Source organism: Coregonus lavaretus, assembly GCF_964263955.1.
Source record: "Coregonus lavaretus genome assembly, chromosome: 31".
In the NCBI taxonomy this organism is placed as follows: Eukaryota; Metazoa; Chordata; class Actinopteri; order Salmoniformes; family Salmonidae; genus Coregonus; species Coregonus lavaretus.
Genome location: NC_140018.1, coordinates 3,708,875 through 3,724,029, shown reverse-complemented (window position 1 = coordinate 3,724,029; position 15,155 = coordinate 3,708,875). Strand labels below are relative to the sequence as shown.

At 45.4% G+C, this 15,155-nt stretch overlaps 1 protein-coding gene across 1 annotated transcript in view; it reads left to right on the top strand.

Annotated features, from left to right (window-relative positions):
* Window positions 1-422: 422 nt before the first annotated feature.
* The window catches only part of sipa1l1 (signal-induced proliferation-associated 1 like 1), an 83,370-nt gene continuing 68,637 nt past the window's right edge, over window positions 423-15,155 (top strand). The window contains exon 1 of the mRNA XM_084148624.1: window positions 423-459. The gene's annotated coding sequence lies outside the window, so the exon portion shown is untranslated. The remainder of the gene's footprint in view (window positions 460-15,155) is intronic.

The following is a 15,155-nucleotide window of genomic DNA, read 5'->3' as shown; positions in this document are numbered from 1 at the left end:
CCCTATTCCCTATATAGTGCACTACCCATAGGACTCTAGTCAAAAGTAGTGCACTAAATAGGGTGCCATTTGAGATGCACCCCGGTCCCAGATTTGTTTAACGCTGTATAGCCAATTCCTACGGTCGTTGAAATGCCAAAACATGGCAATGACCTTAGAGGAGTTGGGCAAGAGAGCACAAACGGGTCCGGGACCAGGCTAGATATGATTCATTGATGTTTTGGGTTGGTTTAGACGGACGGATGGATAGATATGTTTTGATTGGTTGGACAAATGCAGGCATGTTTTCGATTGGTTCGATGCATGTCCAGAATGCTGAAAATAAAAGGTTGCTGTGAAGTTCCCATAATTATTTATTGTTCTAGTTCCTGTTTCAGTTCTGAAATGTTCCTTCCTCCTTTTGTTTCAGATCATCCTGAGAAACTGACGGACCGGACCGGAGCCTGTACCAGAGCTCTTGTAAGTAGGCTACTAAACAAATGTTTTAAAGATTGCTTCAACGTTCATTTAAAGGTTATAGCCAACGTTGCCATGACATTGCTTTAAGGGTAACAGCTTTTTATGACTGACTGTTAAAGGGATATTTGGGGATTTTTGGCAATTAAGCCCTTTTATCTACTTCCCCAGGGTCAGATGAACTCATGGATACCATTTTTATGTCTCTGCGTGCAGTTTGAAGGAAGTTGCTAACTACCATGCTAGCTGTTTCTGTAGACTTCCAGTCATTTTGCTAACTCTAGTTAGCATTTGCTCGCTAAACTACCTCTAACTTCCTTCGTACTGGACGCAGAGACACAAAAATGGTATCCACAAGTTCATCTGCCTCTGGGGAAGTAGATAAAGGGATTCATTGCCCTTAATGCGGCTCTCTGTGCATATACTGTAGCTTCTAGCACTGGGCAGCAGGTAGCCTAGCAGTTTAAGAGCGTTGGGCCAGTAACCAAAAGGTCACTGGTTCGAATCCCAGAGCACTACTAGGTGAAGAATCTGTCAATGTGCCCTTGAGCTGGAGTTGGAGCACTTAGCTCTAATGCCTCCTGTGAGTCGCTCTGGAGAGACGCTTCTGACAACTTCCGTCTCGCTTCCGCATTGTCTCCGTGCTGCTGTGCTGTTTGTTGCTACTTGGCTACCTGCCAAACTATTCACGTTTTACTTTTAATAAACGTTTAATCAATCTCTGTGTTCAACAAATTTACCAACTTTTTAGTTTTGTCCTCACTCATCTTTTTTCGTTAAACTTTTTCACCCCGGACGTTTTATCCCGAGACAGAAGAGTCATTTTCCTGTGCGTTTTTGCTGCCAACTTTACTTTATTTTCCTTTTTTCCATCGCAACTTTTTTCCCTCATTCAACTTTTTCACTCCGGACGCTTTATCTGGACATGGTTCGTCAACATCTTCAACAGCCGAAGCTAAGTAGTAACATTAACATGATGTCTTCTAATTGCAGTCGCTGTACTCATAATATACAGGAGAACGATCGCCTTACGGCGAGAATAGCTGTGCTACAAGCCCAGCTTCAGACGCAATCGTTAGGCAAGGGTAATTTCAGTGTAGGAAAGGAAGAAACAGCGTCTGTGCCACCAGTAAGTACAGATAGTAACGTTAGTATAAATCCCCCCGCACAGTCCCCGCAGCCGGACAACTTTCTCATGGCTTCTGGAGGGAAATACCGTTGGAATGCTCAACCGGTGTCGCTCATTCAGCCGACAGAAACTTTCAACCGGTTTTCCCCATTATGTAGCGAGTCGGAGTCTGAGTCTGAGTCTTCTCTTGTCTCTACTCCTCCCGTTACGGGGTCTGAGACGCCGAAGGCTCCCACCATTAGCTCTGACAAATTGAAAACCCTAGTCATTGGCGACTCCATTACCCGCAGTATTAGACTTAAAACGAATCACCCAGCGATCATACACTGTTTACCAGGGGGCAGGGCTACCGACGTTAAGGCTAATCTAAAGATGGTGCTGGCTAAAGCTAAAACTGGCGAGTGTAGAGAGTATAGAGATATTGTTATCCACGTCGGCACCAACGATGTTAGGATGAAACAGTCAGAGGTCACCAAGTGCAACATAGCTTCAGCGTGTAAATCAGCTAGAAAGATGTGTCGGCATCGAGTAATTGTCTCTGGCCCCCTCCCAGTTAGGGGGAGTGACGAGCTCTACAGCAGAGTCTCAGCACTCAATCGCTGGTTGAAAACTGTTTTCTGCCCCTCCCAAAAGATAGAATTTGTAGATAATTGGCCCTCTTTCTGGGACTCACCCACAAACAGGACCAAGCCTGACCTGCTAAGGAGTGACGGACTCCATCCTAGCTGGAGGGGTGCTCTCATCTTATCTACCAACATAGATAGGGCTCTAACTCCTCTAGCCCCACAGTGAAATAGGGTGCAGGCCAGGCAGCAGGCTGTTAGCCAACCTGCCAGCTTAGTGGAGTCTGCCAATAGCACAGTCAGTGTAGTCAGCTCAGCCATACCCATTGAGACTGTGTCTGTGCCTCGACCTAGGTTGGGCAAAACTAAACATGACGGTGTTCGCCCTAGCAATCTTATTAGGATAAAGACCTCCTCCATTCCTGCCATTATTGAAAGAGATCGTGATACCTCACATCTCAAAATAGGGTTACTTAATGTTAGATCCCTCACTTCAAAGGCAGTCATAGTCAATGAACTAATCACTGATCATAATCTTGATGTGATTGGCCTGACTGAAACATGGCTTAAGCCTGATGAATTTGCTGTGTTAAATGAGGCCTCACCTCCTGGTTACACTAGTGACCATATTCCCCGTGCATCCCGCAAAGGCGGAGGTGTTGCTAACATTTACGATAGCAAATTTCAATTTACAAAAAAAAAAATGGTGTTTTCGTCTTTTGAGCTTCTAGTCATGAAATCTATGCAGCCTACTCAATCACTTTTTATAGCTACTGTTTACAGGCCTCCTGGGCCATATACAGCATTCCTCTCTGAGTTTCCTGAATTCCTATCAGACCTTGTAGTCATAGCAGATCATATTCTAATTTTTGGTGATTTTAATATTCACATGGAGAAGTCCACAGACCCACTCCAAAAGTCTTTCGGAGCCATCATCGACTCAGTGGGTTTTGTCCAACATGTCTCTGGACCTACTCACTGCCACAGTCATACTCTGGACCTAGTTTTGTCCCATGGAATAAATGTTGTAGATCTTAATGTTTTTCCACAAAATCCTGGACTATCGGACCACCATTTTATTACGTTTGCAATCGCAACAAATAATCTGCTCAGACCCCAACCAAGGAGCATCAAAAGTCGTGCTATAAATTCTCAGACAACACAAAAATTCCTTGATGCCCTTCCAGACTCCTTCTGCCTACCCAAGGACGTCAGAGGACAAAAATCAGTTAACCACTTAACTGAGGAACTCAATTTAACCTTGCGCAATACCCTAGATGCAGTTGCACCCCTAAAAACGAAAAACATTTGTCATAAGAAACTAGCTCCCTGGTATACAGAAAATACCCGAGCTTTGAAGCAAGCTTCCAGGAAATTGGAACGGAAATGGCGCCACACCAAACTGGAAGTCTTCCGACTAGCTTGGAAAGACAGTACCGTGCAGTACCGAAGAGCCCTCACTGCTGCTCGATCATCCTACTTTTCCAACTTAATCGAGGAAAATAAGAACAATCCAAAATTTCTTTTTGATACTGTTGCAAAGCTAACTAAAAAGCAGCATTCCCCAAGAGAGGATGGCTTTCACTTCAGCAGTAATAAATTCATGAACTTCTTTGAGGAAAAGATCATGACCATTAGAAAGCAAATTACGGACTCCTCTTTGAATCTGCGTATTCCTCCAGGGCTTAGCTGTCCTGGATCTGCACAGCTCTGCGAGGGCCTGGGATCGGGAGAGACACTGAAGTGTTTTAGTACTATATCTCTTGACACAATGATGAAAATAATCATGGCCTCTAAACCTTCAAGCTGCATACTGGATCCTATTCCTACTAAACTGCTGAAGGAGCTGCTTCCTGTGCTTGGCCCTCCTATGTTGAACATAATAAACAGCTCTCTATCCACCGGATGTGTACCAAACTCACTAAAAGTGGCAGTGATAAAGCCTCTCTTGAAAAAGCCAAACCTTGACCCGGAAAATATAAAAAACTATCGGCCTATATCGAATCTTCCATTCCTTATCATCTTCCAAAATTTTAGAAAAAGCTGTTGCGCAGCAACTCACTGCCTTTCTGAAGACAAACAATGTATACGAAATGCTTCAGTCTGGTTTTAGACCCCATCATAGCACTGAGACTGCACTTGTGAAGGTGGTAAATTACCTTTTAATGGCGTCAGACCGAGGCTCTGCATCTGTCCTCGTGCTACTAGACCTTAGTGCTGCCTTTGACACCATCGATCACCACATTCTTTTGGAGAGACTGGAAACCCAAATTGGTCTACACGGACAAGTTCTGGCCTGGTTTAGATCTTACCTGTCGGAAAGATATCAGTTTGTCTCTGTGAATGGTCTGTCCTCCGACAAATCAACTGTACATTTCGGTGTTCCTCAAGGTTCCGTTTTAGGACCACTATTGTTTTCACTATATATTTTACCTCTTGGGGATGTTATTCGAAAACATAATGTTAACTTTCACTGCTATGCGGATGACACACAGCTGTACATTTCAATGAAACATGGTGAAGCCCCAAAATTGCCCTCGCTAGAAGCCTGTGTTTCAGACATAAGGAAGTGGATGGCTGAAAACTTTCTACTTTTAAACTCGGACAAAACAGAGATGCTTGTTCTAGGTCCCAAGAAACAAAGAGATCTTCTGTTAAATCTGACAATTCATCTTGATGGTTGTAAAGTCGTCTCAAATAAAACTGTGAAGGACCTCGGCGTTACTCTTGACCCTGATCTCTCTTTTGACGAACATATCAAGACTGTTTCAAGGACAGCTTTTTTCCATCTACGTAACATTGCAAAAATCAGAAATTTTCTGTCCAAAAATGATGCAGAAAAATTAATCCATGCATTTGTTACTTCTAGGTTAGACTACTGCAATGCTCTACTTTCCGGCTACCCGGATAAAGCACTAAATAAACTTCAGTTAGTGCTAAATACGGCTGCTAGAATCCTGACTAGAACCAAGAAATTTGATCATATTACTCCAGTGCTAGCTTCCCTACACTGGCTTCCTGTTAAGGCAAGGGCTGATTTCAAGGTTTTACTGTTAACCTATAAAGCGTTACATGGGCTTGCTCCTACCTATCTTTCCGAGTTGGTCCTGCCGTACATACCAATACGTACGCTACGGTCACAAGACGCAGGCCTCCTAATTGTCCCTAGAATTTCTAAGCAAACAGCGGGAGGCAGGGCTTTCTCCTATAGATCTCCATTTTTATGGAACAGTTTGCCTACCCATGTGAGAGACGCAGACTCGGTCTCGACCTTTAAGTCTTTACTGAAGACTTATCTCTTCAGTAGGTCTTATGATTGAGTGTAGTCTGGCCCAGGAGTGTGAAGGTGAACGGAAAGGCTCTGGAGCAACGAACAGCCCTTGCTGTCTCTGCCAGGCCGGTTCCCCTCTCTCCACTGGGGTTCTCTGCCTCTAACCCTGTTACAGGGGCTGAGTCACTGGCTTGCTGGTGCTCTTTCATGCCGTCCCTAGGAGGGGTGCGTCACTTGAGTGGGTTGAGTTACTGACGTGATCTTCCTGTCTGGGTTGGCGCCCCCCCTTGGTTTGTGCTGTGGTGGAGACCTCTGTGGGCTATACTCGGCCTTGTCTCAGGATTGTAAGTTGGTGGTTGAGGATATCCCTCTAGTGGTGCGGGGTCTGTGCTTTGGCAGAGTGGGTGGGGTTATATCCTTCCTGTTTGGCCCTGTCCGGGGGTTTCTTCGGATGGGGCCACAGTGTCTCCGGACCGCTCCTGTCTCAGCCTCCAGTATTTATGCTGCAGTAGTTTATGTGTCGGGGGGCTGGGGTTAGTTGGTTATACCTGGAGTACTTCTCCTGTCTTATCCAGTGTCCTGTGTGAATTTAAGTATGCTCTCTCTAATTCTCTCGTTCTCTCTTTCTCTCTGAGAACCTGAGCCCTAGGACCATACGTCAGGACTACCGGGCATGCTGACACCTTGCTGTCCCCAGTCCGCCTGGCCTTGCTGCTATTCCAGTTTCAACTGTTCTGCCTGCGGTTACGAAACCCCTACCTGTCCCAGACCTGCTGTTTTCAACTCTTAATGATCGGCTATGAAAAGCCAACTGAGAGACCTGAGCCCTAGGACCATACGTCGGGACTACCGGCCGTGGTGACTCCTTGCTGTCCCCAGTCCGCCTGGCCTTGCTGCTATTCCAGTTTCAACTGTTCTGCCTGCGGTTATGGAACCCCTACCTGTCCCAGACCTGCTGTTTTCAACTCTTAATGATCGGCTATGAAAAGCCAACTGAGATTTATTCCTGATTATTATTTGACCATGCTTGTCACTTATGAACATTTTTGAACATCTTAGCATGGTTCTGTTATAATCTCCACCCGGCACAGCCAGAAGAGGACTGGCCACCCCTCATAGCCTGGTTCCTCTCTAGGTTTCTTCCTAGGTTTTGGCCTTTCTAGGGAGTTTTTCCTAGCCACCGTGCTTCTACACCTGCATTACTAGCTGTTTGGGGTTTTAGGCTGGGTTTCTGTACAGCACTTCGAGATATCAGCTGATGTACGAAGGGCTATATAAAATATAATTGATTGATTGATTGATAAATGACTCAAATGTAAAATGGTAGGTTGTCAAGGATACTGTTGTGCTGTCCTGTTTGCTCTGGCATGATAGTTGGTGTGCCAAGAGTTCCTATTCTTACCTTGGACCAGTGGGCTGTTATTATGTGAAGTAAACAGAGTATTTTTATTAGAAATGTTGTCTCTGGGTTATATTAAATCCAATAATACCAGTAAAAAGAAGAGGAGAGCTATTGAGATCATTTTTCCCTCTACCCAAATGGCTGTCAGATGTCCCCTCCACTCAACCACTTCAGAACCAACCATTTTTCATCTCAGCAGAACAGGTCTGTACCTTTTGCAAAGACTCATGGGGCTTTTTTTTTTATAACAATAACAATTCTGATTTACTGGAGGAAAGTAGTGAGTAGGCAACCCTCATCTTCTCCATCAGGGTAGAATAGCACACAGTGTTCCTAACAAACACTATCCTATTCCTCCTCCTAGCTGGAGCTTCTGTCTCTCGTTCTCCTACTCAGCCTCCCACGTTCACACAAGCGGTTGTACTGGAAATTGGAAGCAGAGAGAAACCGAGAAAACCGAGAAAGAGTAGGGAAAGTAGCGACATTCAGGTCTACAAACAAACACCAGTGGAAGGAGCTTAGGGAGCATCCTGGGACCTCTTTATATTCTGTTTATCACAGACACATGCTAAAAACACCAAATCCTTTCTCAAAATGTAAAACGATAAAGAAATAAATATACAGCTGGGTTCTCTTTCCATTCTCCTTCCTGAGAGAGTGGAGAGCTACAGAGGGTCGTTATTTCTGCTGAACACTGTGATTAGGGCTTGTCTAGCGTGACACTGCCCTCCCTGCTCTTCCTGCGCTCACTGGGGGTACTGAGAAGGCTTTGAGCCTGGTGGTGTCGGCGGTGGTGGTGGTGGTGACGGGTGTGTTCAGACTACAGAATGTCCTTTGAGTTTGTCACACAGACAGACAGACGGACGGCTGGGAGAATGGATGTTTTTGGACAGGAGGTGCCAGGAGTGTCTGAGGAGAGGTGATGGGAGAAGAGTTCAGGGAGTTAACGGGATCAACCTGGAGCCCCAGTGCATTGTGGTTAACCACAGGCTGGAAGGTCTTTTAGTCCTCACATCCACCAGATCACGCATACACTCAAAACCCAGGTCTCTTTCCCAGGGGTCCGTGCAGGTACTGCAGGGGGTCTTTAAAAAAAAGAAGGAATATTAATAACAACGGATTAAACACATTTTGGACAATGGATCCGTGGGATAAGTTGAGGCTGTAATAAAATAACATGTAATATTATTAATCTACAATTTATGTTCTTAACCCTTGGTAACATGGGCCTGAGAGGCTCACATACTTTTTGCCAAGATTTGGCTTGTCAGATTTAAACCTAAGTCCACATTAGCCACCCATGCCAAATTTATATTGATAGATCTGGTGGTGTTGGTTATAGGAGAACAACCAGAGGTGCTGGTCTCTCAGCATTTACAGAGATTCACACCTCCTCCGTTGATAACACCTTCCTGGAACTCTGATGAATATGATAAGCCAGTCTGTGGAGTTATGAGAAGCGTTAATAATGTTCACATCTAGGTGAAGTAAAGAGATTGGTGATAAAAAGGCATAACTGTTCTTCCTCGCTCCGATAAACAGTTGACTATACTCCCATCTGTAAGAACTGTGATAATGTTAACATCTAAATAAAGGGATTGACTTCAAGGCATAACCCAATGGTTCTTCCATCGGCCATACACAGTATACAGTACACCCATCTGTATTACTGTGGGGCTCATGTGGGAGGACAGGCAGTGGGAGGACGGGCAGTGGGAGGACGGTCAGTGGGAGGACGGGCAGTGGGAGGACGGGCAGTGGGAGGACGGTCAGTGGGAGGACGGGCAGTGGGAGGACGGGCAGTGGGAGGACATGCAGTGGGAGGACGGGCAGTGGGAGGACGGGCAGTGGGAGGACATGCAGTGGGAGGACGGGCAGTGGGAGGACGGGCAGTGGGAGGACGGTCAGTGGCCTTCTTGTTGAGGATGAGAGCTACTAAATCACTGATTGTTTTTCACCAGTTGCTGGGTTGATGGATGACTTCATCAAGGCCTTCCATGTCTTCATGTAAAACCCCACTCCTACCATCCAGCCGGTGGTGTTGTTCTGTCTGTCTGTTGAGGAATGCCCTACTTTCCCAGACACAGTAACCCATTGTTCCTCTCTGACACGCCACACAACAGACCCTTTGTTTGGGACAACTTTTTTTTTTTTAATCGCAGTCTGTAGCAATTACAGAGGACCCCTTTTGGCCTTCATCGCGTGCCTGAGCCAAAAAACTCACTCACCAGTGTTGTGTAATACTTCTTCTTCCCATTACTTCCCTGGATAAGGACTCCCATCGGTCAGGGTAGTAGTCCAGGTGTTTGTCCACATATGATTACTTACTTCATTTTCCCTTGGGGAAATTTGATTGCGCCATCCAATACAAATAGCACCAATAAAAATACACAATCAAAAAACACCAAGGACACAGACACTGAAAGCAGCACATTGTCAATGAATCTAATAAAGTAAGTGTTAAAAAGCCTCGTGGCATAAAGTAAAAAGGATCTGCGGGAAATGTTCTGTTTTGCCCCAGGGTGAAATAAATCTGTCGGAAGCCTGTTGAAAGAGTGTATTGTAATTCTGGGAATGTATTGTAGTTCTTGGAATGTATTGTAGTTCTGAGAATGTATTGTAGTTCTGAGAATGTATTGTAGTTCTCCAGTTGTAAGCTCTGCAGTCCAGGTATGCCCTTTATTATTGCATTGATACATTGTTACAGAAGTGTATTGTAGTTTGCTGTAGTCTTGATACACAGTTATAAGAGTGAATTGTACTTCTCCATTATGTTGTGGCCTTGATCCAGAGTTGTATTGTAGTCCTTCACTATGTGAGAATGTGCCTGAGGGCTCTTGATCTGTCTCTTGTTAACCAGATGAGAGAAGAGGTCACTGTCGACTGATGCTAACTATGCAGATTGACTCTCTCTCTCTCTCTCTCTCTCTCTCTCTCTCGCTCTCGCTCGCTCGCTCTTGCTCGCTCTCTCTCTCTCCATCCCTTCCACTCCCACATGGAGTGAAGAGTCATTACTCTCTGTGCAGCCCCCTTCCTCCCTCTCTGCCGCTGTATCTTGCTCTTCATCAGCTAGTACATTGGACAGGAACCACAATATATTAACATTGACTCTGAAACTGAATGCAGTAGAGCTCAGCTTTACCTTATTCCAGTAAATTATCTACCATAAGATGCTCTTGAAAAGTGACCGTGAACTTTGCATATCAGCCTTATAAATAGCATTTCTGTTCTGTTTGAAACCCACGCCACTGAGGTTTAACCTGTCTGTCTGTTCTGAACAACACGTCCCGTTTCAAACGTGTCACTTCCTTAACCTGTGAGGGGAACAGGAAGTGACTTAGTGTGCTTCCTGTCCGGTGTTGACAGTGTTAGACCCCTCTAGCCCTGCCTCTCTATCCCAGCGGAGGAAGAGATGCTATTGGCCAGCCTCCAGGACCAGGAAGCTGCTTGGTCAACCGGAGACTCAGAGATACGGTATTCTATAATCTAGTTTAGCAAACTATCATTCCATGTAGGCTTGAAACGGTTGAGAACAAGAACATTCTAATCTGCATTCTGACTAGAATGTCATTGTCTTTAAAGTTGGAACTTTTGGTACAAATATGGTGGCCAATGAAAAGCTACATCTTATGATGATGTCTGTTTCTATGGCCCTGGCCAGGATTGAAAGATAAGGACCGAGTTTGGGAAACCCTGCTCTAAATAGTGATTAAAGGGTAATTATGGGTGCTCAGGTTTTGAGGTGAAATATGTAATTTGCAATTTTAATGAGTTGTTCTACAGCAGTAGTTGTTGTGCTGTAATATAAGTGGCAGGTGAGAGCTTGTCCTCCTCCCTCTCCGCCTCTCTGGTCCTGGCTTGTCCTCCTCCCTCTCCGCCTCTCTGGTCCTGGCTTGTCCTCCTCCCTCTCCGCCTCTCTGGTCCTGGCTTGTCCTCCTCCCTCTCCGCCTCTCTGGTCCTGGCTTGTCCTCCTCCCTCTCCGCCTCTCTGGTCCTGGCTGGTCCTCAGTACAGTAGCTAGATACACCTCTCTGGTCCTGGCTGGTCCTCAGTACAGTAGCTAGATACACCTCTCTGTTCCTGGCTGGTCCTCAGTACAGTAGCTAGATACACCTCTCTGTTCCTGGCTGGTCCTCAGTACAGTAGCTAGATACACCTCTCTGGTCCTGGCTGGTCCTCAGTACAGTAGCTAGATACACCTCTCTGGTCCTGGCTGGTCCTCAGTACAGTAGCTAGATAAACCTCTCTGTTCCTGGCTGGTCCTCAGTACAGTAGCTAGATACACCTCTCTGGTCCTGGCTGGTCCTCAGTACAGTAGCTAGATACACCTCTCTGGTCCTGGCTGGTCCTCAGTACAGTAGCTAGATACACCTCTCTGTTCCTGGCTGGTCCTCAGTACAGTAGCTAGATACACCTCTCTGTTCCTGGCTGGTCCTCAGTACAGTAGCTAGATACACCTCTCTGGTCCTGGCTGGTCCTCAGTACAGTAGCTAGATAAACCTCTCTGTTCCTGGCTGGTCCTCAGTACAGTAGCTAGATACACCTCTCTGGTCCTGGCTGGTCCTCAGTACAGTAGCTAGATACACCTCTCTGGTCATGGCTGGTCCTCAGTACAGTAGCTAGATACACCTCTCTGGTCCTGGCTGGTCCTCAGTACAGTAGCTAGATACACCTCTCTGGGTTGGCTGGACCTCAGTACAGTAGCTAGATGCACTTGGCTGGTCCTCAGTACAGTAGCTAGATGCACCTATCTGGTCCTGGCTGGTCCTCAGTACAGTAGCTGCATGCACCTCTCTGGTCCTGGCTGGTCCTCAGTACAGTTGCTACATGCACCTCTCTGGTCCTGGCTGGTCCTCAGTACAGTAGCTAGACACACCTTTCGTCCCTGGCAGGGAGCCAGCTCTACCACTGTTATGATGAGGTGTTATTCTGCCATTTTAAAGCTCTTTTCAATAGCAGCAGCAGCAGCAGTATCAGCTCTGAACTCTGGCTGTCTGCCAAGTTCCCCTGCCTCTTCCCTCGAAGCCTGCTGAATTATATGGTACGCTCTCTTTCTCCTCATCTAATTCCCTCTCTTTCCCAACTCTGTCTTGGATTCTCTCTTTCCCCCTCTTTCTTTGCCTGTCAAGCCAACTCCTGTCAAGCCAACTCCTGTCAAGCCAACTCCTGTCAAGCCAACTCCTCTTTTTGTTAATTACATGACCAGTAGTTATTTCTCTCCCTCGCCACAGTCTCTCTCTCTCTCTCTCTCTATCTCTCTCTCTCTCTCTCTCTCTCTCTCTCTCTCTCTCTCTCTCTCTCTCTCTCTCTCTCTCTCTCTCAGCTATTTCTGTCCCCTCAGTGCCCTGCCACCTCACGCAGCGTTGCCGGTGTGTTGCTAGGTCCCACGGTGGGAGAGAGAGGAGGAAGTGTTTATCAAGAGGAGAGGTGTAGGAGAGGGAGGGGGGAGACCAAAACCCACTTCCACAGCAAACGGCCGTTTGGATTTCCAGCGGGCGTTCTGATTGCTCTAGATTAGCTGGCCTCTTTCTGTGTGAGCGGCAGAGTGATTGGCTGTGGGGGAACGCTAGTTGGTGGTCTTGACCTGACCCACTTCTCCTGTTACAAATGCTGTCCTCTAGTTTATGTACTTATTTTACCAGTGTCTGTGATTACTGATAGCCCCGAAGTGCCAGAACAGGAACACTAATTGCCTAGCTCCTGCAACTTTAGTTAAACCATTTTAATTTCAACTGACTCCCTGAGAGTATAGTATTTATCTATGGTCGCAGTGAGGCACTGTGGTAATGTAGGCCGTTGGTCTTGACCTGAGTCGCGTTCCTAGTTTTACATAGACATTCCTCCTCCGTAAAACTCTACAATGCTGTACCTATTCTCACTGTCTATAACTACCTACAGGCTGCTCCTGCATATCTCTACTCTACTGTGCTTAGCCTACCACTGGATCTGATTACAGATGTCCCTGGCTACATACATGTAGCTGTACTTCTAATGGGAGTGACATAATGACATCTCATGGAGTGCCTAGATCCAGGACATGGGGCCCCCTGCAAAAATATGTACATTTAAAAATGATAAACCATTTTCATTGTTACTCCTAAGCCTCCCTGATTTGAAGAGTATTTATCTGCCATCTGTTTAACTCTGGATAGTATTTATCTGCCATGTCTGTTTAACTCTAGATAGTATTTATCTGCCATCTCTGTTTAACTCTGGATAGTATTTATCTGCCATGTCTGTTTAACTCTGGATAGTATTTATCTGCCATCTCTGTTTAACTCTGGATAGTATTTATCTGCCATGTCTGTTTAACTCTGGATAGTATTTATCTGCCATGTCTGTTTAACTCTGGATAGTATTTATCTGCCATGTCTGTTTAACTCTGGATAGTATTTATCTGCCATGTCTGTTTAACTCTGGATAGTATTTATCTGCCATGTCTGTTTAACTCTGGATAGTATTTATCTGCCATGTCTGTTTAACTCTGGATAGTATTTATCTCCCATGTCTGTTTAACTCTGGATAGTATTTATCTGCCATGTCTGTTTAACTCTGGATAGTATTTATCTGCCATCTCTGTTTAACTCTGGATAGTATTTATCTGCCATGTCTGTTTAACTCTGGATAGTATTTATCTGCCATGTCTGTTTAACTCTGGATTCTTACAACTGAGCTGCAGCTTGAGGCCCACAAAACCATAATCCGTCTCCTTCTCCCTCTCTCCCTCCCTCCCTCCCCCCCTCTCCCTCCCTCCCTCCCCCCTCCCTCCCTCCCTCCCTCCCTCCCTCAATTCAAAGGGCTTTATTGGCATGGGAAACGTATGTTAACGTTGCCAAAGCAAGTGGAATAGATAATAAACAAAAGTCAAATAAACAATAACAAATTAATAGTAACCTATTGACTCACAAAAGTCCCAAAGGAATAAAGACATTTCAAATGTCATATTATGTATATGTACAGTGTTGTAAGGATGTGCAAATAGTTAAAGTACAAAAGGGAAAATAAATAAACATAAATATGTGTTGTATTTACAATATTGTTTGTTCTTCACTGGTTGCCCTTTTCTTGTGGCAACAGGTCACAAATCTTGCTGCTGTGATGGCACACTGTGGTATTTCACATAATAGATATGGGAGTTTATCAAAATTGGGTTTGTTTTTCGAGTTCTTTGTGGTTCTGTGTAATCTGAGGGAAATATGAGTCTCTAATATGGTCATACATTTGGCAGGAGGTTAGGAAGTGCAGCTCTCTCTCTCTCTCTCTCTCTCTCTGTCTCTCTCGCTTTCTCTCTCTCTCTCTCTCTCTCTCTCTCTCTCTCTCTCTCTCTCTCTCTCTCTCTCTGTCTCTCTCGCTTTCTCTCTCTCTCTCTCTCTCTCTCTCTCTCTCTCTCTCTGTCTCTCTCGCTTTCTCTCTCTCTCTCTCTCTCTCTCTCTCTCTCTCTCTCTCTCTCTCTCTCTCGCTTTCTCTCTCTCTCTCTCTCTCTCTCTCTCTCTCTCTCTCTCTCTCTCTCTCTCCATCACACTCCCAAAGCCCCATAAGGGATGACAGCTTCTATAGAAGTCAAACAGCCACCCACTCCAAATCAATAGATCACCCTGTCTTCAACTTTACTGCTTTTATTCTTATTTATAGATTCTGCTGAAACCTTTCTAAAAGGAACTCTCTCTCTGTGTGTGTGTGTGTGTGTGTGTGTGTGTGTGTGTGTGTGTGTGTGTGTGTGTGTGTGTGTGTGTGTGTGCGCGCGCATTCTATCCTGTTGATTTATTTATCTCTCTATGCAGTGAGGTGGATGGATGGCAGCAACGTGACAGTAAATGTCAGCATGTTTCGTCCATCAGTTTCAGCGCCAGCTAAAGTGGCTCACTTAACTCTGTTAATCAACACTGTGTAAGATGGAGTCATTCGCACTCGCCTTCACACACACACCTAAGTGACCAATTCTAACTTCCACTTAAAGTCAACATTTCACTTAGTCATTGATGTGAATGGGAGCTGAAGTGAACATCCCAGTGGAAGCTAGGATGGGAGCTTAAGAGAAACCTCATCAGTGTGTTAAGTGACGAGATGTGCACATTTCAGAAGATGGCTATATCATATTGATGTGGTACCTGAGAAGTTAAACCAGACCTTACGAGATCTGATTATCTGTGCAACGCTACTCTGTTTTAACCATGAAGGGAAAAGAGCAAAACTGACCTTAGATCAGTGGGTGTGTCCCAATAACATCTATTTTCTCCTGAAGTGTACACTCGTTCACTACTTCCTACAAATCTAAAAGTGTTGGATTGGTGGAGGCCTGGTCTAGTGGGCGTTTTCATCATATTTCTTTATACCA